Source organism: Ovis canadensis, chromosome 25 (assembly GCF_042477335.2).
Source record: "Ovis canadensis isolate MfBH-ARS-UI-01 breed Bighorn chromosome 25, ARS-UI_OviCan_v2, whole genome shotgun sequence".
NCBI lineage: Eukaryota > Metazoa > Chordata > Mammalia > Artiodactyla > Bovidae > Ovis > Ovis canadensis.
In genome coordinates this window covers 9944822-9967385 of record NC_091269.1, presented here as the reverse complement: position 1 = coordinate 9967385, position 22564 = coordinate 9944822, and positions in this window count along the sequence as shown.

Genomic DNA, 22564 nt, shown 5'->3' with positions numbered 1-22564 from the left:
TCGGGGAACTTCTTGAGTTGCAGCTAGGGTGTGAAGGACCTTTGGAAGTTCCAGTCGTTAGATGTGATTAGCCTCGAAAAGCCTCAGCCGAAATGGGCCTCATCTCGCCTGGAGGGCAAAACCTCCTGATTTTTTCGAGTTGCGGCAGGTGCTCTCGACTTACGACGGGGATCTCAGGGACCCGCTCTGGTGGCCTCAGGAAAGGCCAGTCCCCATGCGAGTTCCTCGGAGGCCTCTCGGGATTCCTCTCCCGTCGATGCCGGGGCCTAAGACCTTGTGTGGAGTCGGGGCCGGAACCTGAGGATTCCTCTCCAGTGCTGACATGGATCTTGGGGTACTTCTGGAGTCTCCCCAGGCGAGTCAGTCCTCGTCTGGAATGTGGGCATGCCCTTGCGCTTTCCTCCAGAGCGGTAGCAGCAGTGTCACGCAGTCCGCCGCGTGGATCAAAGGATCTATGGTTTTCCCTCGAGTCTTTCCCACGAGGCTTTCCCACAGGGCTGTCCCACGTGCACACGTGGTGGGAGTCGATCCTCGGCTTGAACGTCAAGGCAGTGCAGGGAAAACAGATTCCTCTGGAATGGACTGACACATCTGGGGGACTCTTGGAATGGTGGCACGACCCTGGAGTTCCTCTTGCCTTTCCTGTGGAGAGCACCTCCTCTTGAGATGCGACGGGAACGCCGGGAAGTCTTTCCCTACGAAACAGGGAAAGGATCCCTCATCTCGAGCTAGGAGGAGGAAACGGGGCTCACCTGGATGTGTGCGGGACCCTCGTGCTTCCTCTCGAGTGGAGACGGGTATGTCGCGGAACTTCTTGAGTTGCAGCAAGGGTGTGAAGGACCCTTTTGAAGTTCCAGTGGTTAGATGTGATTAGCCTCGAGAAGCCTCAGTGGAAATGGGCCTCTTCTCGCCTGGAGGGCAAAACCTCCTGGATTTTCTCGAGTTGCGGCAGGTGCTCTCGACTTACGACTTGGACCTCAGGGACCTGCTCTGGTGGCCTCAGAAAAGGCCAGTCCCCAAGGGAGTTCCTCGGGGGCCTCTCGGGATTCCTCTCCTGTCGATGCCGTGGCCTAAGACCTTGCGTGGAGTCGGGGCCGGAACCTGAGGATTCCTCTCCAGTGCTGACATGGATCATGGGGTACTTCTGGAGTCTCCCCAGGGGGGTCAGTCCTCGTCTCGAATGCGGGCATGCACTTGCGCTTTCCTCCAGAGCGGTAGCAGCAGTGTCACGCAGTCCGCCACGTGGATCAAAGGATCTATGGTTTTCCCTCGAGTCTTTCCCACGAGGCTTTCCCACAGGGCTGTCCCACGTGCACACGTGGTGGGAGTCGATCCTCGGCTTGAACGTCAAGGCAGTGCAGGGAAAACAGGTTCCGCTGGAATGGAATGACACATCTGGGGGACTCTTGGAATGGTGGCACGACCCTGGAGTTCCTCTCGCCTTTCCTGTGGAGAACGCCTCGTCTTGAGATGAGACGGGAAAACCGGGAATTCTTTCCCTAATAAACAGGGAAAGGATCCCTCATCTCGAGCTCGGAGGCGGAAACGGGGCTCCCCTGGATGTGTGCGGGACCCTCGTGCTTCCTCTCGAGTGGAGACGGGTATGTCAGGGAACTTCTTGAGTTGCAGCAAGGGTGTGAAGGACCCTTTGGAAGTTCCAGTGGTTAGATGTGATTAGCCTCGAGAAGCCTCAGCGGAAATGGGCCTCATCTCGCCTGGAGAGCAAAACCTCCTGGATTTTCTCGAGTTGCGGCAGGTGCTCTCGACTTACGACGGGGACCTCAGGGACCCGCTCTGGTGGCCTCAGGAAAGGCCAGTCCCCATGCGAGTTCCTCGGAAGCCTCTCGGGATTCCTCTCCTGTCGATGCCGGGGCCTAAGACCTTGTGTGGAGTCGGGGCCGGAACCTGAGGATTCCTCTCCAGTGCTGACATGGATCTTGGGGTACATCTGGAGTCTCCCCAGGGGAGTCAGTCCTCGTCTGGAATGCGGGCATGCCCTTGCGCTTTCCTCCAGAGCGGTAGCAGCAGTGTCACGCAGTCCGCCGCGTGGATCAAAGGATCTATGGTTTTCCCTCGAGTCTTTCCCACGAGGCTTTCCCACAGGGCTGTCCCACGTGCACACGTGTGGGAGTCGATCCTCGGCTTGAACGTCAAGGCAGTGCAGGGAAAACAGGTTCCTCTGGAATGGAATGACACATCTGGGGGACTCTTGGAATGGTGGCACGACCCTGGAGTTCCTCTCGCCTCTCCTTTTTAGAGCGCCTCCTCTTGAGATGCGACGGGAACGCCGGGAATTCTTTCCCTACGAAACAGGGAAATAATCCCTCATCTCGAGCTAGGAGGCGGAAACGGGGCTCCCCTGGATGTGTGCGGGACTCTCGTGCTTCCTCTCGAGTGGAGACGGGTATGTCGGGGAACTTCTTGAGTTGCAGCAAGGGTGTGAAGGACCCTTTGGAAGATCCATTCGTTAGATGTGATTAGCCTCGAAAAGCCTCAGCCGAAATGGGCCTCATCTCGCCTGGAGGGCAAAACATCCTGGATTCTCTCGAGTTGCGGCAGGTGCTCTCGACTTACGACGTGGACCTCAGGGACCTGCTCTGGTGGCCTCAGGAAAGGCCAGTCCCCAAGGGAGTTCCTCGGGGGCCTCTCGGGATTCCTCTCCTGTCGATGCCGTGGCCTAAGACCTTGCGTAGAGTCGGGGCCGGAACCTGAGGATTCCTCTCCAGTGCTGACATGGATCTTGGGGTACTTCTGGAGTCTCCCCAGGGGAGTCAGTCCTCGTCTCGAATGCGGGCATGCACTTGCGCTTTCCTCCAGAGCGGTAGCAGCACTGTCATGCAGTCCGCCGCGTGGATCAAAGGATCTACGATTTTCCCTCGAGTCTTTCCCACAAGGCTTTCCCACAGGGCTGTCCCACGTGCACACGTGGTGGGAGTCGATCCTCGGCTTGAACGTCAAGGCAGTGCAGGGAAAACAGGTTCCTCTGGAATGGAATGACACGTCCGGGGGACTCTTGGAATGGTGGCACGACCCTGGAGTTCCTCTCGCCTTTCCTGTGGAGAACGCCTCGTCTTGAGATGCAACGGGAAAACCGGGAATTCTTTCCCTAATAAACAGGGAAAGGATACCTCATCTCGAGCTCGAAGGCGGAAACGGGGCTCCCCTGGGTGTGTGCGGGACCCTCGTGCTTCCTCTCGAGTGGAGACGGGTATGTCAGGGAACTTCTTGAGTTGCAGCAAGGGTGTGAAGGACCCTTTGGAAGTTCAAGTGGTTAGATATGATTAGCCTCGAGAAGCCTCAGCGGAAATGGGCCTCATCTCGCCTGGAGGGCAAAACCTACTGGATGTTCTCGAGTTGCGGCAGGTGCTCTCGACTTACGACGGGGACCTCAGGGACCCGCTCTGGTGGCCTCAGGAAAGGCCAGTCCCCAGGCGAGTTCCTCGGAGGTCTCTCGGGATTCCTCTCCTGTCGATGCCGGGGCCTAAGACCTTGTGTGGAGTCGGGGCCGGAACCTGAGGATTCCTCTCCAGTGCTGACATGATCTTGGGGTACATCTGGAGTCTCCCCAGGGGAGTCAGTCCTCGTCTGGAATGCGGGCATGCCCTTGCGCTTTCCTCCAGAGCGGTAACAGCAGTGTCACGCAGTCCGCCGCCTGGATCAAAGGATCTATGGTTTTCCCTCGAGTCTTTCCCACGAGGCTTTCCCACAGGGCTGTCCCACGTGCACACGTGTGGGAGTCGATCCTCGGCTTGAACGTCAAGGCAGTGCAGGGAAAACAGGTTCCTCTGGAATGGAATGACACATCTGGGGGACTCTTGGAATGGTGGCACGACCCTGGAGTTCCTCTCGCCTCTCCTTTTTAGAGCGCCTCCTCTTGAGATGCGACGGGAACGCCGGGAATTCTTTCCCTACGAAACAGGGAAATAATCCCTCATCTCGAGCTAGGAGGCGGAAACGGGGCTCCCCTGGATGTGTGCGGGACTCTCGTGCTTCCTCTCGAGTGGAGACGGGTATGTCGGGGAACTTCTTGAGTTGCAGCAAGGGTGTGAAGGACCCTTTGGAAGATCCATTCGTTAGATGTGATTAGCCTCGAAAAGCCTCAGCCGAAATGGGCCTCATCTCGCCTGGAGGGCAAAACATCCTGGATTCTCTCGAGTTGCGGCAGGTGCTCTCGACTTACGACGTGGACCTCAGGGACCTGCTCTGGTGGCCTCAGGAAAGGCCAGTCCCCAAGCGAGTTCCTCGGGGGCCTCTCGGGATTCCTCTCCTGTCGATGCCGTGGCCTAAGACCTTGCGTAGAGTCGGGGCCGGAACCTGAGGATTCCTCTCCAGTGCTGACATGGATCTTGGGGTACTTCTGGAGTCTCCCCAGGGGAGTCAGTCCTCGTCTCGAATGCGGGCATGCACTTGCGCTTTCCTCCAGAGCGGTAGCAGCACTGTCATGCAGTCCGCCGCGTGGATCAAAGGATCTACGATTTTCCCTCGAGTCTTTCCCACAAGGCTTTCCCACAGGGCTGTCCCACGTGCACACGTGGTGGGAGTCGATCCTCGGCTTGAACGTCAAGGCAGTGCAGGGAAAACAGGTTCCTCTGGAATGGAATGACACGTCCGGGGGACTCTTGGAATGGTGGCACGACCCTGGAGTTCCTCTCGCCTTTCCTGTGGAGAACGCCTCGTCTTGAGATGCAACGGGAAAACCGGGAATTCTTTCCCTAATAAACAGGGAAATGATACCTCATCTCGAGCTCGGAGGCGGAAACGGGGCTCCCCTGGGTGTGTGCGGGACCCTCGTGCTTCCTCTCGAGTGGAGACGGGTATGTCAGGGAACTTCTTGAGTTGCAGCAAGGGTGTGAAGGACCCTTTGGAAGTTCCAGTGGTTAGATGTGATTAGCCTCGAGAAGCCTCAGCGGAAATGGGCCTCATCTCGCCTGGAGGGCAAAACCTACTGGATGTTCTCGAGTTGCGGCAGGTGCTCTCGACTTACGACGGGGACCTCAGGGACCCGCTCTGGTGGCCTCAGGTAAGGCCAGTCCCCAGGCCAGTTCCTCGGAGGTCTCTCGGGATTCCTCTCCTGTCGATGCCGGGGCCTAAGACCTTGTGTGGAGTCGGGGCCGGAACCTGAGGATTCCTCTCCAGTGCTGACATGGATCTTGGGGTACATCTGGAGTCTCCCCAGGGGAGTCAGTCCTCGTCTGGAATGCGGGCATGCCCTTGCGCTTTCCTCCAGAGCGGTAGCAGCAGTGTCACGCAGTCCGCCGCGTGGATCAAAGGATCTATGGTTTTCCCTCGAGTCTTTCCCACGAGGCTTTCCCACAGGGCTGTCCCACGTGCACACGTGGTGGGAGTCGATCCTCGGCTTGAACGTCAAGGCAGTGCAGGGAAAACAGGTTCCTCTGGAATGGAATGACACATCTGGGGGACTCTTGGAATGGTGGCACGACCCTGGAGTTCCTCTCGCCTCTCCTGTTTAGAGCGCCTCCTCTTGAGATGCGACGGGAAAGCCGGGAATTCTTTCCCTACGAATCAGGGAAATAATCCCTCATCTCGAGCTCGGAGGCGGAAACGGGGCTCCCCTGGATGTGTGCGGGACTCTCGTGCTTCCTCTCGAGTGGAGACGGGTATGTCGGGGAACTTCTTGAGTTGCAGCAAGGGTGTGAAGGACCCTTTGGAAGATCCATTCGTTAGATGTGATTAGCCTCGAAAAGCCTCAGCCGAAATGGGCCTCATCTCGTCTGGAGGGCAAAACATCCTGGATTCTCTCGAGTTGCGGCAGGTGCTCTCGACTTACGACTTGGACCTCAGGGACCTGCTCTGGTGGCCTCAGGAAAGGCCAGTCCCCAAGCGAGTTCCTCGGGGGCCTCTCGGGATTCCTCTCCTGTCGATGCCGTGGCCTAAGACCTTGCGTAGAGTCGGGGCCGGAACCTGAGGATTCCTCTCCAGTGCTGACATGGATCTTGGGGTACTTCTGGAGTCTCCCCAGGGGAGTCAGTCCTCGTCTCGAATGCGGGCATGCACTTGCGCTTTCCTCCAGAGCGGTAGCAGCACTGTCATGCAGTCCGCCGCGTGGATCAAAGGATCTACGGTTTTCCCTCGAGTCTTTCCCACGAGGCTTTCCCACAGGGCTGTCCCACGTGCACACGTGGTGGGAGTCGATCCTCGGCTTGAACGTCAAGGCAGTGCAGGGAAAACAGGTTCCTCTGGAATGGAATTACACATCTGGGTGACTCTTGGAATGGTGGCACGACCCTGGAGATCCTCTCGCCTTTCCTGTGGAGAACGCCTCGTCTTGAGATGCGACGGGAAACCCGGGAATTCTTTCCCTAATAAACAGGGAAAGGATCCCTCATCTCGAGCTCGGAGGCGGAAACGGGGCTCCCCTGGGTGTGTGCGGGACCCTCGTGCTTCCTCTCGAGTGGAGACGGGTATGTCAGGGAACTTCTTGAGTTGCAGCAAGGGTGTGAAGGACCCTTTGGAAGTTCCAGTGGTTAGATGTGATTAGCCTCGAGAAGCCTCAGCGGAAATGGGCCTCATCTCGCCTGGAGAGCAAAACCTCCTGGATTTTCTCGAGTTGCGGCAGGTGCTCTCGACTTACGACGGGGACCTCAGGGACCCGCTCTGGTGGCCTCAGGAAAGGCCAGTCCCCATGCGAGTTCCTCGGAGGCCTCTCGGGATTCCTCTCCTGTCGATGCCGGGGCCTAAGACCTTGTGTGGATTCGGGGCCGGAACCTGAGGATTCCTCTCCAGTGCTGACATGGATCTTGGGGTACATCTGGAGTCTCCCCAGGGGAGTCAGTCCTCGTCTGGAATGCGGGCATGCCCTTGCGCTTTCCTCCAGAGCGGTAGCAGCAGTGTCACGCAGTCCGCCGCGTGGATCAAAGGATCTATGGTTTTCCCTCGAGTCTTTCCCACGAGGCTTTCCCACAGGGCTGTCCCACGTGCACACGTGGTGGGAGTCGATCCTCGGCTTGAACGTCAAGGCAGTGCAGGGAAAACAGGTTCCTCTGGAATGGAATGACACATCTGGGGGACTCTTGGAATGGAGGCACGAGCCTGGAGTTCCTCTCGCCTCTCCTGTTTAGAGCGCCTCCTCTTGAGATGCGACGGGAACGCCGGGAATTCTTTCCCTATGAATCAGGGAAATAATCCCTCATCTCGAGCTCGGAGGCGGAAACGGGGCTCCCCTGGATGTGTGCGGGACTCTCGTGCTTCCTCTCGAGTGGAGACGGGTATGTCGGGGAACTTCTTGAGTTGCAGCAAGGGTGTGAAGGACCCTTTGGAAGATCCATTCGTTAGATGTGATTAGCCTCGAAAAGCCTCAGCCGAAATGGGCCTCATCTCGTCTGGAGGGCAAAACATCCTGGATTCTCTCGAGTTGCGGCAGGTGCTCTCGACTTACGACTTGGACCTCAGGGACCTGCTCTGGTGGCCTCAGGAAAGGCCAGTCCCCAAGCGAGTTCCTCGGGGGCCTCTCGGGATTCCTCTCCTGTCGATGCCGTGGCCTAAGACCTTGCGTAGAGTCGGGGCCGGAACCTGAGGATTCCTCTCCAGTGCTGACATGGATCTTGGGGTACTTCTGGAGTCTCCCCAGGGGAGTCAGTCCTCGTCTCGAATGCGGGCATGCACTTGCGCTTTCCTCCAGAGCGGTAGCAGCACTGTCATGCAGTCCGCCGCGTGGATCAAAGGATCTACGGTTTTCCCTCGAGTCTTTCCCACGAGGCTTTCCCACAGGGCTGTCCCACGTGCACACGTGGTGGGAGTCGATCCTCGGCTTGAACGTCAAGGCAGTGCAGGGAAAACAGGTTCCTCTGGAATGGAATGACACATCTGGGGGACTCTTGGAATGGTGGCACGACCCTGGAGTTCCTCTCGCCTTTCCTGTGGAGAACGCCTCGTCTTGAGATGCGACGGGAAACCCGGGAATTCTTTCCCTAATAAACAGGGAAAGGATCCCTCATCTCGAGCTCGGAGGCGGAAACGGGGCTCCCCTGGGTGTGTGCGGGACCCTCGTGCTTCCTCTCGAGTGGAGACGGGTATGTCAGGGAACTTCTTGAGTTGCAGCAAGGGTGTGAAGGACCCTTTGGAAGTTCCAGTGGTTAGATGTGATTAGCCTCGAGAAGCCTCAGCGGAAATGGGCCTCATCTCGCCTGGAGGGCAAAACCTACTGGATGTTCTCGAGTTGCGGCAGGTGCTCTCGACTTACGACGGGGACCTCAGGGACCCGCTCTGGTGGCCTCAGGAAAGGCCAGTCCCCATGCGAGTTCCTCGGAGGCCTCTCGGGATTCCTCTCCCGTCGATGCCGGGGCCTAAGACCTTGTGTGGAGTCGGGGCCGGAACCTGAGGATTCCTCTCCAGTGCTGACATGGATCTTGGGGTACTTCTGGAGTCTCCCCAGGCGAGTCAGTCCTCGTCTGGAATGTGGGCATGCCCTTGCGCTTTCCTCCAGAGCGGTAGCAGCAGTGTCACGCAGTCCGCCGCGTGGATCAAAGGATCTATGTTTTTCCCTCGAGTCTTTCCCACGAGGCTTTCCCACAGGGCTGTCCCACGTGCACACGTGGTGGGAGTCGATCCTCGGCTTGAACGTCAAGGCAGTGCAGGGAAAACAGATTCCTCTGGAATGGACTGACACATCTGGGGGACGCTTGGAATGGTGCCACGACCCTGGAGTTCCTCTCGCCTTTCCTGTGGAGAACGCCTCCTCTTGAGATGCGACGGGAACGCCGGGAAGTCTTTCCCTACCAAACAGGGAAAGGATCCCTCATCTCGAGCTAGGAGGCGGAAACGGGGCTCCCCTGGATGTGTGCGGGACCCCCGTACTTCCTCTCGAGTGGAGACGGGTATGTCGGGGAACTTCTTGAGTTGCAGCAAGGGTGTGAAGGACCCTTTGGGAGTTCCAGTGGTTAGATGTGATTAGCCTCGAGATGCCTCAGCGGAAATGGGCCTCATCTCGCCTGGAGTGCAAAACCTCCTGGATTTTCTCGATTTGCCGCAGGTGCTCTCGACTTACGACGGGGACCTCAGGGACCCGCTCTGGTGGTCTCAAGAAAGGCCATTCCCATGCGAGTTCCTCGGGGGCCTCTCGGGATTCCTCTCCCGTCGATGCCGGAGCCTAAGACCTTGTGTGGAGTCGGGGCCGGAACCTGAGGATTCCTCTCCAGTGCCGACATGGATCTTGGGGTACTTCTGGAGTCTCCCCAGGGGAGTCAGTCCTCGTCTCGAATGTGGGCATGCACTTGCGCTTTCCTCCAGAGCGGTAACAGCAGTGTCACGCAGTCCGCCGCCTGGATCAAAGGGTCTATGGTTTTACCTCGAGTCTTTCCCACGAGTCTTTCCCACGAGGCTTTCCCACAGGGCTGTCCCACGTGCACACGTGTTGGGAGTCGATCCTCGGCTTGAACGTCAAGGCAGTGCAGGGAAAACAGGTTCCTCTGGAATGGAATGACACATCTGGGGGACTCTTGCAATGGTGGCACGACCCTGGAGTTCCTCTTGCCTTTCCTGTGGAGAGCACCTCCTCTTGAGATGCGACGGGAACGCCAGGAAGTCTTTCCCTACCAAACAGGGAAAGGATCCCTCATCTCGAGCTAGGAGGCGGAAAAGGGGCTCCCCTGGATGTGTGCGGGACCCTCGTGCTTCCTCTCGAGTGGAGACGGGTATGTCGCGGAACTTCTTGAGTTGCAGCAAGGGTGTGAAGGACCCTTTTGAAGTTCCAGTGGTTAGATGTGATTAACCTCGAGAAGCCTCAGCGGAAATGGGCCTCATCTCGCCTGGAGGGCAAAACCTCCTGGATTTTCTCGAGTTGCGGCAGGTGCTCTCGACTTACGATGTGGACCTCAGGGACCTGCTCTGGTGGCCTCAGGAAAGGCCAGTCCCCAAGCGAGTTCCTCGGGGGCCTCTCGGGATTCCTCTCCTGTCGATGCCGTGGCCTAAGACCTTGCGTAGAGTCGGGGCCGGAACCTGAGGATTCCTCTCCAGTGCTGACATGGATCTTGGGGTACTTCTGGAGTCTCCCCAGGGGAGTCAGTCCTCGTCTCGAATGCGGGCATGCACTTGCGCTTTCCTCCAGAGCAGTAGCAGCACTGTCATGCAGTCCGCCGCGTGGATCAAAGGATCTACGATTTTCCCTCGAGTCTTTCCCACAAGGCTTTCCCACAGGGCTGTCCCACGTGCACACGTGGTGGGAGTCGATCCTCGGCTTGAACGTCAAGGCAGTGCAGGGAAAACAGGTTCCTCTGGAATGGAATGACACGTCCGGGGGACTCTTGGAATGGTGGCACGACCCTGGAGTTCCTCTCGCCTTTCCTGTGGAGAACGCCTCGTCTTGAGATGCAACGGGAAAACCGGGAATTCTTTCCCTAATAAACAGGGAAAGGATACCTCATCTCGAGCTCGGAGGCGGAAACGGGGCTCCCCTGGGTGTGTGCGGGACCCTCGTGCTTCCTCTCGAGTGGAGACGGGTATGTCAGGGAACTTCTTGAGTTGCAGCAAGGGTGTGAAGGACCCTTTGGAAGTTCAAGTGGTTAGATGTGATTAGCCTCGAGAAGCCTCAGCGGAAATGGGCCTCATCTCGCCTGGAGGGCAAAACCTACTGGATGTTCTCGAGTTGCGGCAGGTGCTCTCGACTTACGACGGGGACCTCAGGGACCCGCTCTGTTGGCCTCAGGAAAGGCCAGTCCCCAGGCGAGTTCCTCGGAGGTCTCTCGGGATTCCTCTCCTGTCGATGCCGGGGCCTAAGACCTTGTGTGGAGTCGGGGCCGGAACCTGAGGATTCCTCTCCAGTGCTGACATGGATCTTGGGGTACATCTGGAGTCTCCCCAGGGGAGTCAGTCCTCGTCTGGAATGCGGGCATGCCCTTGCGCTTTCCTCCAGAGCGGTAGCAGCAGTGTCACGCAGTCCGCCGCGTGGATCAAAGGATCTATGTTTTTCCCTCGAGTCTTTCCCACGAGGCTTTCCCACAGGGCTGTCCCACGTGCACACGTGTGGGAGTCGATCCTCGGCTTGAACGTCAAGGCATTGCAGGGAAAACAGGTTCCTCTGGAATGGAATGACACATCTGGGGGACTCTTGGAATGGTGGCACGACCCTGGAGTTCCTCTCGCCTCTCCTTTTTAGAGCGCCTCCTCTTGAGATGCGACGGGAACGCCGGGAATTCTTTCCCTACGAAACAGGGAAATAATCCCTCATCTCGAGCTCGGAGGCGGAAACGGGGCTCCCCTGGATGTGTGCGGGACTCTCGTGCTTCCTCTCGAGTGGAGACGGGTATGTCGGGGAACTTCTTGAGTTGCAGCAAGGGTGTGAAGGACCCTTTGGAAGATCCATTCGTTAGATGTGATTAGCCTCGAAAAGCCTCAGCCGAAATGGGCCTCATCTCGCCTGGAGGGCAAAACATCCTGGATTCTCTCGAGTTGCGGCAGGTGCTCTCGACTTACGATGTGGACCTCAGGGACCTGCTCTGGTGGCCTCAGGAAAGGCCAGTCCCCAAGCGAGTTCCTCGGGGGCCTCTCGGGATTCCTCTCCTGTCGATGCCGTGGCCTAAGACCTTGCGTAGAGTCGGGGCCGGAACCTGAGGATTCCTCTCCAGTGCTGACATGGATCTTGGGGTACTTCTGGAGTCTCCCCAGGGGAGTCAGTCCTCGTCTCGAATGCGGGCATGCACTTGCGCTTTCCTCCAGAGCGGTAGCAGCACTGTCATGCAGTCCGCCGCGTGGATCAAAGGATCTACGGTTTTCCCTCGAGTCTTTCCCACGAGGCTTTCCCACAGGGCTGTCCCACGTGCACACGTGGTGGGAGTCGATCCTCGGCTTGAACGTCAAGGCAGTGCAGGGAAAACAGGTTCCTCTGGAATGGAATGACACATCTGGGGGACTCTTGGAATGGTGGCACGACCCTGGAGTTCCTCTCGCCTTTCCTGTGGAGAACGCCTCGTCTTGAGATGCGACGGGAAAACCGGGAATTCTTTCCCTAATAAACAGGGAAAGGATCCCTCATCTCGAGCTCGGAGGCGGAAACGGGGCTCCCCTGGGTGTGTGCGGGACCCTCGTGCTTCCTCTCGAGTGGAGACGGGTATGTCAGGGAACTTCTTGAGTTGCAGCAAGGGTGTGAAGGACCCTTTGGAAGTTCCAGTGGTTAGATGTGATTAGCCTCGAGAAGCCTCAGTGGAAATGGGCCTCATCTCGCCTGGAGGGCAAAACCTACTGGATGTTCTCGAGTTGCGGCAGGTGCTCTCGACTTACGACGGGGACCTCAGGGACCCGCTCTGGTGGCCTCAGGAAAGGCCAGTCCCCATGCGAGTTCCTCGGAGGTCTCTCGGGATTCCTCTCCTGTCGATGCCGGGGCCTAAGACCTTGTGTGAAGTCGGGGCCGGAACCTGAGGATTCCTCTCCAGTGCTGACATGGATCTTGGGGTACTTCTGGAGTCTCCCCAGGGGAGTCAGTCCTCGTCTGGAATGCGGGCATGCCCTTGCGCTTTCCTCCAGAGCGGTAGCAGCAGTGTCACGCAGTCCGCCGCGTGGATCAAAGGATCTATGGTTTTCCCTCGAGTCTTTCCCACGAGGCTTTCCCACAGGGCTGTCCCACGTGCACACGTGGTGGGAGTCGATCCTCGGCTTAAACGTCAAGGCAGTGCAGGGAAAACAGGTTCCTCTGGAATGGAATGACACATCTGGGGGACTCTTGGAATGGTGGCACGACCCTGGAGTTCCTCTCGCCTTTCCTGTGGAGAACGCCTCCTCTTGAGATGCGACGGGAACGCCGGGAATTCTTTCCCTACGAAACAGGGAAATAATCCCTCATCTCGAGCTAGGAGGCGGAAACGGGGCTCCCTTGGATGTGTGCGGGACCCTCGTGCTTCCTCTCGAGTGGAGACGGGTATGTCGGGGAACTTCTTGAATTGCAGCAAGGGTGTGAAGGACCCTTTGGAAGATCCATTCGTTAGATGTGATTAGCCTCGAAAAGCCTCAGCCGAAATGGGCCTCATCTCGTCTGGAGGGCAAAACCTCCTGGATTTTCTCGAGTTGCGGCAGGTGCTCTCGACTTACGACGGGGACCTCAGGGACCCGCTCTGGTGGCCTCAGGAAAGGCCAGTCCCCATGCGAGTTCCTCGGAGGCCTCTCGGGATTCCTCTCCTGTCGATGCCGGGGCCTAAGACCTTGTGTGGAGTCGGGGCCGGAACCTGAGGATTCCTCTCCAGTGCTGACATGGATCTTGGGGTACATCTGGAGTCTCCCCAGGGGAGTCAGTCCTCGTCTGGAATGCGGGCATGCCCTTGCGCTTTCCTCCAGAGCGGTAGCAGCAGTGTCACGCAGTCCGCCGCGTGGATCAAAGGATCTATGGTTTTCCCTCGAGTCTTTCCCACGAGGCTTTCCCACAGGGCTGTCCCACGTGCACACGTGGTGGGAGTCGATCCTCGGCTTGAACGTCAAGGCAGTGCAGGGAAAACTGGTTCCTCTGGAATGGAATGACACATCTGGGGGACTCTTGGAATGGTGGCACGACCCTGGAGTTCCTCTCGCCTTTCCTGTGGAGAACGCCTCGTCTTGAGATGCGACGGGAAAACCGGGAATTCTTTCCCTAATAAACAGGGAAAGGATCCCTCATCTCGAGCTCGGAGGCGGAAACGGGGCTCCCCTGGGTGTGTGCGGGACCCTCGTGCTTCCTCTCGAGTGGAGACGGGTATCTCAGGGAACTTCTTGAGTTGCAGCAAGGGTGTGAAGGACCCTTTGGAAGTTCCAGTGGTTAGATGTGATTAGCCTCGAGAAGCCTCAGCGGAAATGGGCCTCATCTCGCCTGGAGGGCAAAACCTACTGGATGTTCTCGAGTTGCGGCAGGTGCTCTCGACTTACGACGGGGACCTCAGGGACCCGCTCTGGTGGCCTCAGGAAAGGCCAGTCCCCATGCGAGTTCCTCGGAGGCCTCTCGGGATTCCTCTCCCGTCGATGCCGGGGCCTAAGACCTTGTGTGGAGTCGGGGCCGGAACCTGAGGATTCCTCTCCAGTGCTGACATGGATCTTGGGGTACTTCTGGAGTCTCCCCAGGCGAGTCAGTCCTCGTCTGGAATGTGGGCATGCCCTTGCGCTTTCCTCCAGAGCGGTAGCAGCAGTGTCACGCAGTCCGCCGCGTGGATCAAAGGATCTATGTTTTTCCCTCGAGTCTTTCCCACGAGGCTTTCCCACAGGGCTGTCCCACGTGCACACGTGGTGGGAGTCGATCCTCGGCTTGAACGTCAAGGCAGTGCAGGGAAAACAGATTACTCTGGAATGGACTGACACATCTGGGGGACGCTTGGAATGGTGCCACGACCCTGGAGTTCCTCTCGCCTTTCCTGTGGAGAACGCCTCCTCTTGAGATGCGACGGGAACGCCGGGAAGTCTTTCCCTACCAAACAGGGAAAGGATCCCTCATCTCGAGCTAGGAGGCGGAAACGGGGCTCCCCTGGATGTGTGCGGGACCCCCGTACTTCCTTTCGAGTGGAGACGGGTATGTCGGGGAACTTCTTGAGTTGCAGCAAGGGTGTGAAGGACCCTTTGGGAGTTCCAGTGGTTAGATGTGATTAGCCTCGAGATGCCTCAGCGGAAATGGGCCTCATCTCGCCTGGAGTGCAAAACCTCCTGGATTTTCTCGATTTGCCGCAGGTGCTCTCGACTTACGACGGGGACTTCAGGGACCCGCTCTGGTGGTCTCAAGAAAGGCCATTCCCATGCGAGTTCCTCGGGGGCCTCTCGGGATTCCTCTCCCGTCGATGCCGGAGCCTAAGACCTTGTGTGGAGTCGGGGCCGGAACCTGAGGATTCCTCTCCAGTGCCGACATGGATCTTGGGGTACTTCTGGAGTCTCCCCAGGGGAGTCAGTCCTCGTCTCGAATGTGGGCATGCACTTGCGCTTTCCTCCAGAGCGGTAACAGCAGTGTCACGCAGTCCGCCGCCTGGATCAAAGGGTCTATGGTTTTACCTCGAGTCTTTCCCACGAGTCTTTCCCACGAGGCTTTCCCACAGGGCTGTCCCACGTGCACACGTGTTGGGAGTCGATCCTCGGCTTGAACGTCAAGGCAGTGCAGGGAAAACAGGTTCCTCTGGAATGGAATGACACATCTGGGGGACTCTTGGAATGGTGGCACGACCCTGGAGTTCCTCTTGCCTTTCCTGTGGAGAGCACCTCCTCTTGAGATGCGACGGGAACGCCGGGAAGTCTTTCCCTACCAAACAGGGAAAGGATCCCTCATCTCGAGCTAGGAGGCGGAAAAGGGGCTCCCCTGGATGTGTGCGGGACCCTCGTGCTTCCTCTCGAGTGGAGACGGGTATGTCGCGGAACTTCTTGAGTTGCAGCAAGGGTGTGAAGGACCCTTTTGAAGTTCCAGTGGTTAGATGTGATTAACCTCGAGAAGCCTCAGCGGAAATGGGCCTCATCTCGCCTGGAGGGCAAAACCTCCTGGATTTTCTCGAGTTGCGGCAGGTGCTCTCGACTTACGACTTGGACCTCAGGGAGCTGCTCTGGTGGCCTCAGAAAAGGCCAGTCCCCAAGGGAGTTCCTCGGGGGCCTCTCGGGATTCCTCTCCTGTCAATGCCGGGGCCTAAGACCTTGCGTGGAGTCGGGGCCGAAACCTGAGGATTCCTCTCCAGTGCTGACATGGATCATGGGGTACTTCTGGAGTCTCCCCAGGGGAGTCAGTCCTCGTCTCGAATGCGGGCATGCACTTGCACTTTCCTCCAGAGCGGTAGCAACAGTGTCACGCATTTCGCCGCCTGGATCAAAGGATCTATGGTTTTCCCTCGAGTCTTTCCCACGAGGCTTTCCCACAGGGCTGTGCCACGTGTACACGTGGTGGGAGTCGATCCTCGGCTTGAACGTCAAGGCAGTGCAGGGAAAACAGGTTCCTCTGGAATGGACTGACACATCTGGGGGACTCTTGGAATGGTGGCACGACCCTGGAGTTCCTCTCGCCTTTCCTGTGGAGATTGCCTCCTCTTGAGATGCGACGGGAACGCCGGGAATTCTTTCCCTATGAAACAGCGAAAGGATCCCTCATCTCGAGCTAGGAGGCGGAAACAGGGCTCCCTTGGATGAGTGCGGGACCCTCGTGCTTCCTCTCGAGTGGAGACGGGTATGTCGGGGAACTTCTTGAGTTGAAGCAAGGGTGTGAAGGACCCTTTGGAAGTTCCAGTGGTTAGATGTGATTGGCCTCGAGAAGCCTCAGCGGAAATGGGCCTCATCTCGCCTGGAGGGCAAAACCTCCTGGATTTTCTCGAGTTGCGGCAGGTGCTCTCGACTTACGACGGGGACCTCAGGGACCCGCTCTGGTGGCCTCAAGAAAGGCCAGTCCCCATGCGAGTTCCTCGGGGGCCTCTCGGGATTTCTCTCCCGTCGATGCCGGGGCCTAAGACCTTGTGTGGAGAAGGGGCCGGGACCTGTTGATTCCTCTCCTGTGCTGACATGGATCTTGGGGTACTTCTGGAGTCTCCCCAGGGGAGTCAGTCCTCGTCTTGAATGCGGGCATGCCCTTGCGCTTTCCTCCAGAGCGGTAGCAGCAGTGTCACGCATTTCGCCGCCTGGATCAAAGGATCTATGGTTTTCCCTCAAGTCTTTCCCACGAGGCTTTCCCACAGGGCTATCCCACGTGCACACGTGGTGGGAGTCGATCCTCGGCTTGAACGTCAAGGCAGTGCAGGGAAAACAGGTTCCTCTGGAATGGACTGACACATCTGGGGGACTCTTGGAATGGTGGCACGACCCTGGAGTTCCTCTCGCCTTTCCTGTGGAGAGCGCCTCCTCTTGAGATGCGACGGGAACGCCGGGAACTCTTTCCCTACGAAACAGGAAAGGATCCCTCATCTCGAGCTAGGAGGCGGAAACGGGGCTCCCCTGGATGTGTGCGGGACCCTCGTGCTTCCTCTCGAGTGGAGACGGGTATGTCGGGGAACTTCTTGAGTTGCAGTAAGGGTGTGAAGGACCCTTTGGAAGTTCCAGTGGTTAGATGTGATTAGCCTCGAGAAGCCTCAGCGGAAATGGGCCTCCTGTCGCTTGGAGGGCAAAACCTCCTGGATTTTCTCGAGTGCGGCAGGTGCTCTCGACTTACGACGGGGACCTCAGGGACCCGCTCTGGTGGCCTCAGGAAAGGCCAGTACCCATGCGAGTTCCTCGGGGGCCTCTCGGGATTCCTCTCCCGTGGATGCCGGGGCCTAAGACCTTGTGTGGAGTAGGGGCCGGGACCTGAGGATTCCTCTCCTGTGCTGACATGGATCTTGGGGTACTTCTGGAGTCTCCCCAGGGGAGTCAGTCCTAGTCTCGAATGCGGGAATGCACTTGCGCTTTCCTCCAGAGCGGTAGCAGCAGTGTCACCCAGGCCGCCGCGTGGATCAAAGAATCTATGGTTTTCCCTCGAGTCTTTACCACGAGGCTTTCCCACGAAGCTTTCCCACAGGACTGTCCCAGGTGCACACGTGGTGGGAGTCGATTCTCTGCTTGAACGTCAAGGCAGTGCAGGAAAAACAGGTTCCTCTGGAATGGACTGACACATCTGGGGGACTCTTGGAATGGGGGCACGACCCTGGAGTTCCTCTCGCCTCTCCTGTGGAGAGCGCCTCCTCTTGAGATGCGACGGGAACGCCGGGAATTCTTTCCCTACGAAACAGGGAAAGGATCCCTCATCTCGAGCTAGGAGGCGGAAACGGGGCTCCCTTGGATGTGTGCGGGACCCTCGTGCTTCCTCTCGAGTGGAGACGGGTATGTCGGGGAACTTCTTGAGTTGCAGCAAGGGTGTGAAGGACCCTTTGGAAGTTCCAGGGTTTAGATGTGATTAGCCTCGAGAAGCCTCAGCCGAAATGGGCCTCATCTCGCCTGGAGGGCAAAACCTCCTGGATTTTCTCGAGTTGCAGCTTGTGCTCTCGACTTACGACGGGGACCTCAGGGACCCGCTCTGGTGGCCTCAGGAAAGGCCAGTCCCCATGCGAGTTCCTCGGGGGCCTGTCGGGGTTCCTCTCCCGTCGATGCCGGGGCCTAAGACCTTGTGTGGAGTCGGGGCCGGAACCTGAGGATTCCTCTCCAGTGCTGACATGGATCTTGGGGTACTTCTGGAGTCTCCCCAGGGGAGTCAGTGCTTGTCTCGAATGCGGGCATGCACTTGCGATTTCCTCCAGAGCGGTAGCAGCAGTGTCTCCCAGTCCTCCGCGTGGATCAAAGAATCTATGGTTTTCCCTCGAGTCTTTCCCACGAGGCTTTCCGACGAGGCTTTCCCACAGGGCTGTCCCACGTGCACACGTGGTGGGAGTCGATCCTCGGCTTGAACTTCAAGGCAGTGCAGGGAAAACAGGTTCCTCTGGAATGGACTGACACATCTGGGGGACTCTTGGAATGGTGGCACGACCCTGGAGTTCCTCTCGCCTTTCCTGTGGAGAGCGCCTCCTCTTGAGATGCGACGGGAACGCCGGGAATTCTTTCCCTACGAAACAGGGAAAGGATCCCTCATCTCGAGCTAGGAGGCGGAAACGGGGCTCCCCTGGAAGTGTGCGTGACCCACTTGCTTCCTCTCGATTGGTGACGGGTATGTCGGGGAAATTCTTGAGTTGCAGCAAGGGTGTGAAGGACCCTTTGGAAGTTCCAGTGGTTAGATGTGATTAGCCTCGAGAAGCCTCAGCGGAAATGGGCCTCATCTCGCCTGGAGGCCAAAACCTCCTGGATTTTCTCGAGTTGCGGCAGGTGCTCTCGACTTACGACGGGGACATCAGGGACCCGCTCTGGTGGCCTCAGGAAAGGCCAGTCCCCATGCGAGTTCCTCGGGGGCCTCTCGGGATTCCTCTCCCGTCAATGCCGGGGCCTAAGACCTTGTGTGGAGTCGGGGCCGGAACCTGAGGATTCCTCTCCAGTGCTGACATGGATCTTCGGGTACTCCTGGATTCTCCCCAGGGGAGTCAGTCCTCGTCTCGAATGAGGGCATGCACTTGCGCTTTCCTCCAAATCGGTAGCAGCAGTGTCACGCAGTCCGCCGCGTGGATCAAAGGATCTATGGTTTTCCCTCGAGTCTTTCCCACGAGGCTTTCCCACGAGGCTTTCCCACAGGGCTGCCCCAAGTGCACACGTGGTGGGAGTCGATCCTCGGCTTGAACGTCAAGGCAGTGCAGGGAAAACAGGTTCCTCTGGATTGGACTGACACATCTGGGGGACTCTTGGAATGTTGGAACGACCCTGGAGTTCCTCTCGCCTTTCCTGTGGAGAGCGCCTCCTCTTGAGATGCGACGGGAACGCCGGGAATTCTTTCCCTACGAAACAGGGAAAGGATCCCTCATCTCCAGCTAGGAGGCGGAAACGGTGCTCCCCTGGATGTGTGCGGGACGCTCGTGCTTCCTCTCGAGTGGAGATGGGTATGTCGGGAAATTTCTTGAGTTGCAGCAAGGGTGTGAAGGACCCTTTGGAAGGTCGAGTGGTTAGATGTGATTAGCCTCGAGAAGCCTCAGCCGAAATGGGCCTCATCTCGCCTGGAGGGCAAAACCTCCTGGATTTTCTCGAGTTGCAGCTGGTGCTCTCGACTTACGACGGGGACCTCAGGGACCCGCTCTGGTGGCCTCAGGAAAGGCCAGTCCCCATGCGAGTTCCTCGGAGGTCTCTCGGGATTCCTCTCCCGTCGATGCCGGGGCCTAAGACCTTGTGTGGAGTCGGGGCCGGAACCTGAGGATTACTCTCCAGTGCTGACATGGATCCTGGGGTACTTCTGGAGTCTCCCCAGGGGAGTCAGTGCTCGTCTCGAATGCGGGCATGCACTTGCGCTTTCCTCCAGAGCGGTAGCAGCAGTGTCACTCAGTCCGCCGCGTGGATCAAAGGATCTATGATTTTCCCTCGAGTCTTTCCCAGAGGCTTTCACACGAGGCTTTCCCACAGGGCTGTCCCACGTGCACACGTGGTGGGAGTCGATCCTCGGCTTGAACGTCAAGGCAGTGCAGGGAAAACAGGTTCCTCTGGAATGGACTGACACATCTGGGGGACTCTTGGAATGGTGGCACGACCCTGGAGTTCCTCTCGCCTTTCCTGTGGAGAGCGCCTCCTCTTGAGATGCGACGGGAACGCCGGGAATTCTTTCCCTACAAAACAGGGAAAGGATCCCTCATCTCGAGCTAGGAGGCGGAAACGGGGCTCCCCTGGATGTGTGCGGGACCCACTTGCTTCCTCTCGATTGGTGACGGGTATGTCGGGGAACTTCTTGAGTTGCAGCAAGGGTGTGAAGGACCCTTTGGAAGTTCCAGTGGTTAGATGTGATTAGCCTCGAGAAGCCTCAGCGGAAATGGGCCTCATCTCGCCTGGAGGGCAAAACCTACCGGATTTTCTCGAGTTGCGGCAGGTGCTCTCGACTTACGATGGGGACCTCAGGGACCCGCTCTGGTGGCCTCAGGAAAGGCCAGTCCCCATGCGAGTTCCTCGGGGGCCTCTCGGGATTCCTCTCCCGTCGATGCCGGGGCCTAAGACCTTGTGTGGAGTCGGGGCCGGAACCTGAGGATTCCTCTCCAGTGCTGACATGGATCTTGGGGTACTTCTGGAGTCTCCCCAGGGGAGTCAGTGCTCGTCTCGAATGCGGGCATGCACTTGCGATTTCCTCCAGAGCGGTAGCAGCAGTGTCTCCCAGTCCGCCGCGTGGATCAAAGAATCTATGGTTTTCCCTCGAGTCTTTCCCACGAGGCTTTCCGACGAGGCTTTCCCACAGGGCTGTCCCACGTGCACACGTGGTGGGCGTCGATCCTCGGCTTGAACTTCAAGGCGGTGCAGGGAAAACAGGTTCCTCTGGAATGGACTGACACATCTGGGGGACTCTTGGAATGGTGGCACGACCCTGGAGTTCCTCTCGCCTTTCCTGTGGAGAGGGCCTCCTCTTGAGATGCGACAGGAACGCCGGGAATTCTTTCCCTACGAAACAGGGAAAGGATCCCTCATCTCCAGCTAGGAGGCGGAAACGGTGCTCCCCTGGATGTGTGCGGGACCCTCGTGCTTCCTCTCGAGTGGAGATGGGTATGTCGGGAAATTTCTTGAGTTGCAGCAAGGGTGTGAAGGACCCTTTGGAAGGTCGAGTTGTTAGATGTGATTAGCCTCGAGAAGCCTCAGCCGAAATGGGCCTCATCTCGCCTGGAGGGCAAAACCTCCTGGATTTTCTCGAGTTGTGGAAGGTGCTCTCGACTTACGACGGGGACCTCAGGGACCCGCTCTGAAGGCCTCAGGAAAGGCCAGTCCCCATGGGAGTTCCTCGGGGGCCTCTCGGGATTCCTCTCCCGTCGATGCCGGGGCCTAAGACCTTGTGTGGAGTCGGGGCCGGTACCTGAGGATTCCTCTCCAGAGCTGACATGGATCTTGGGGTATTTCTGGAGTCTCCCCAGGGGAGTCAGTCCTCGTCTCGAATGCGGGCATGCACTTGCGCTTTCCTCCAGAGCGGTAGCAGCAGTGTCACGCAGTCCGCCGCGTGGATCAAAGGTTCTATGGTTTTCCCTCGAGTCTTTCCCACGAGGCTTTCCCACGAGGCTTTCCCACAGGGCGGTCCCACGTGCACACGTGGTGGGAGTCGATCCTTGGCTTGAACGTGAAGGCAGTGCAGGGAAAACAGGTTCCCCTGGAATGGACTGACACATCTGGGGGACTCTTGGAATGGTGGCACGACCCTCGAGTTCCTCTCGCCTTTCCTGTGGAGAACGCCTCCTCTTGAGATGCGACGGCAACGCCGGGAATTCTTTCCCTACGAAACAGGGAAAGAATCCCTCATCTCGAGCTAGGAGGCGGAAACGGGGCTCCCCTGGATGTGTGCGGGACCCTCGTGCTTCCTCTCGAGTGGTGACGGGTATGTCGGGGAACTTCTTGAGTTGCAGCAAGGGTGTGAAGGACCCTTTGGAAGTTCCAGGGGTTAGATGTGATTAGCCTCGAGAAGCCTCAGCGGAAATGGGCCTCATCTCGCCTGGAGGGTAAAACCTCCTGTATTTTCTCGAGTTGCGGCAGGTGCTCTCGACTTACGACGGGGACCTCAGGGACCCGCTCTGGTGGCCTCAGGAAAGGCCAGTCCCCATGCGAGTTCTTCGGGGGCCTCTGGGGATTCCTCTCCCGTCGATGCCGGGGCCTAAGACCTTGTGTGGAGTCGGGGCCGGAACCTGAGGATTCCTCTCCAGTGCTGACATGGATCTTGGGGTACTTCTGGAGTCTCCCCAGGGGAGTCAGTGCTCGTCTCGAATGCGGGCATGCACTTGCGCTTTCCTCCAGAGCGGTAGCAGCAGTGTCACGCAGTCCGCCGCGTGGATCAAAGGATCTATGGTTTTCCCTCGAGTCTTTCCCACGAGGCTTTCCGACGAGGTTTTCCCACAGGGCGGTCCCACGTGCACACGTGGTGGGAGCCGATACTCGCCTTGAACGTCAAGGCAGTGCAGGGAAAACAGGTTCCTCTGGAATGGACTGACACATCTGGGGGACTCTTGGAATGGTGGCACGACCCTGGAGTTCCTCTCGCCTTTCCTGTGGAGAGCGCCTCCTCTTGAGATGCGACGGGAACGCCGGGAATTCTTTCCCTACGAAACAGGGAAAGGATCCCTCATCTCGAGCTAGGAGGCGGAAACGGGGC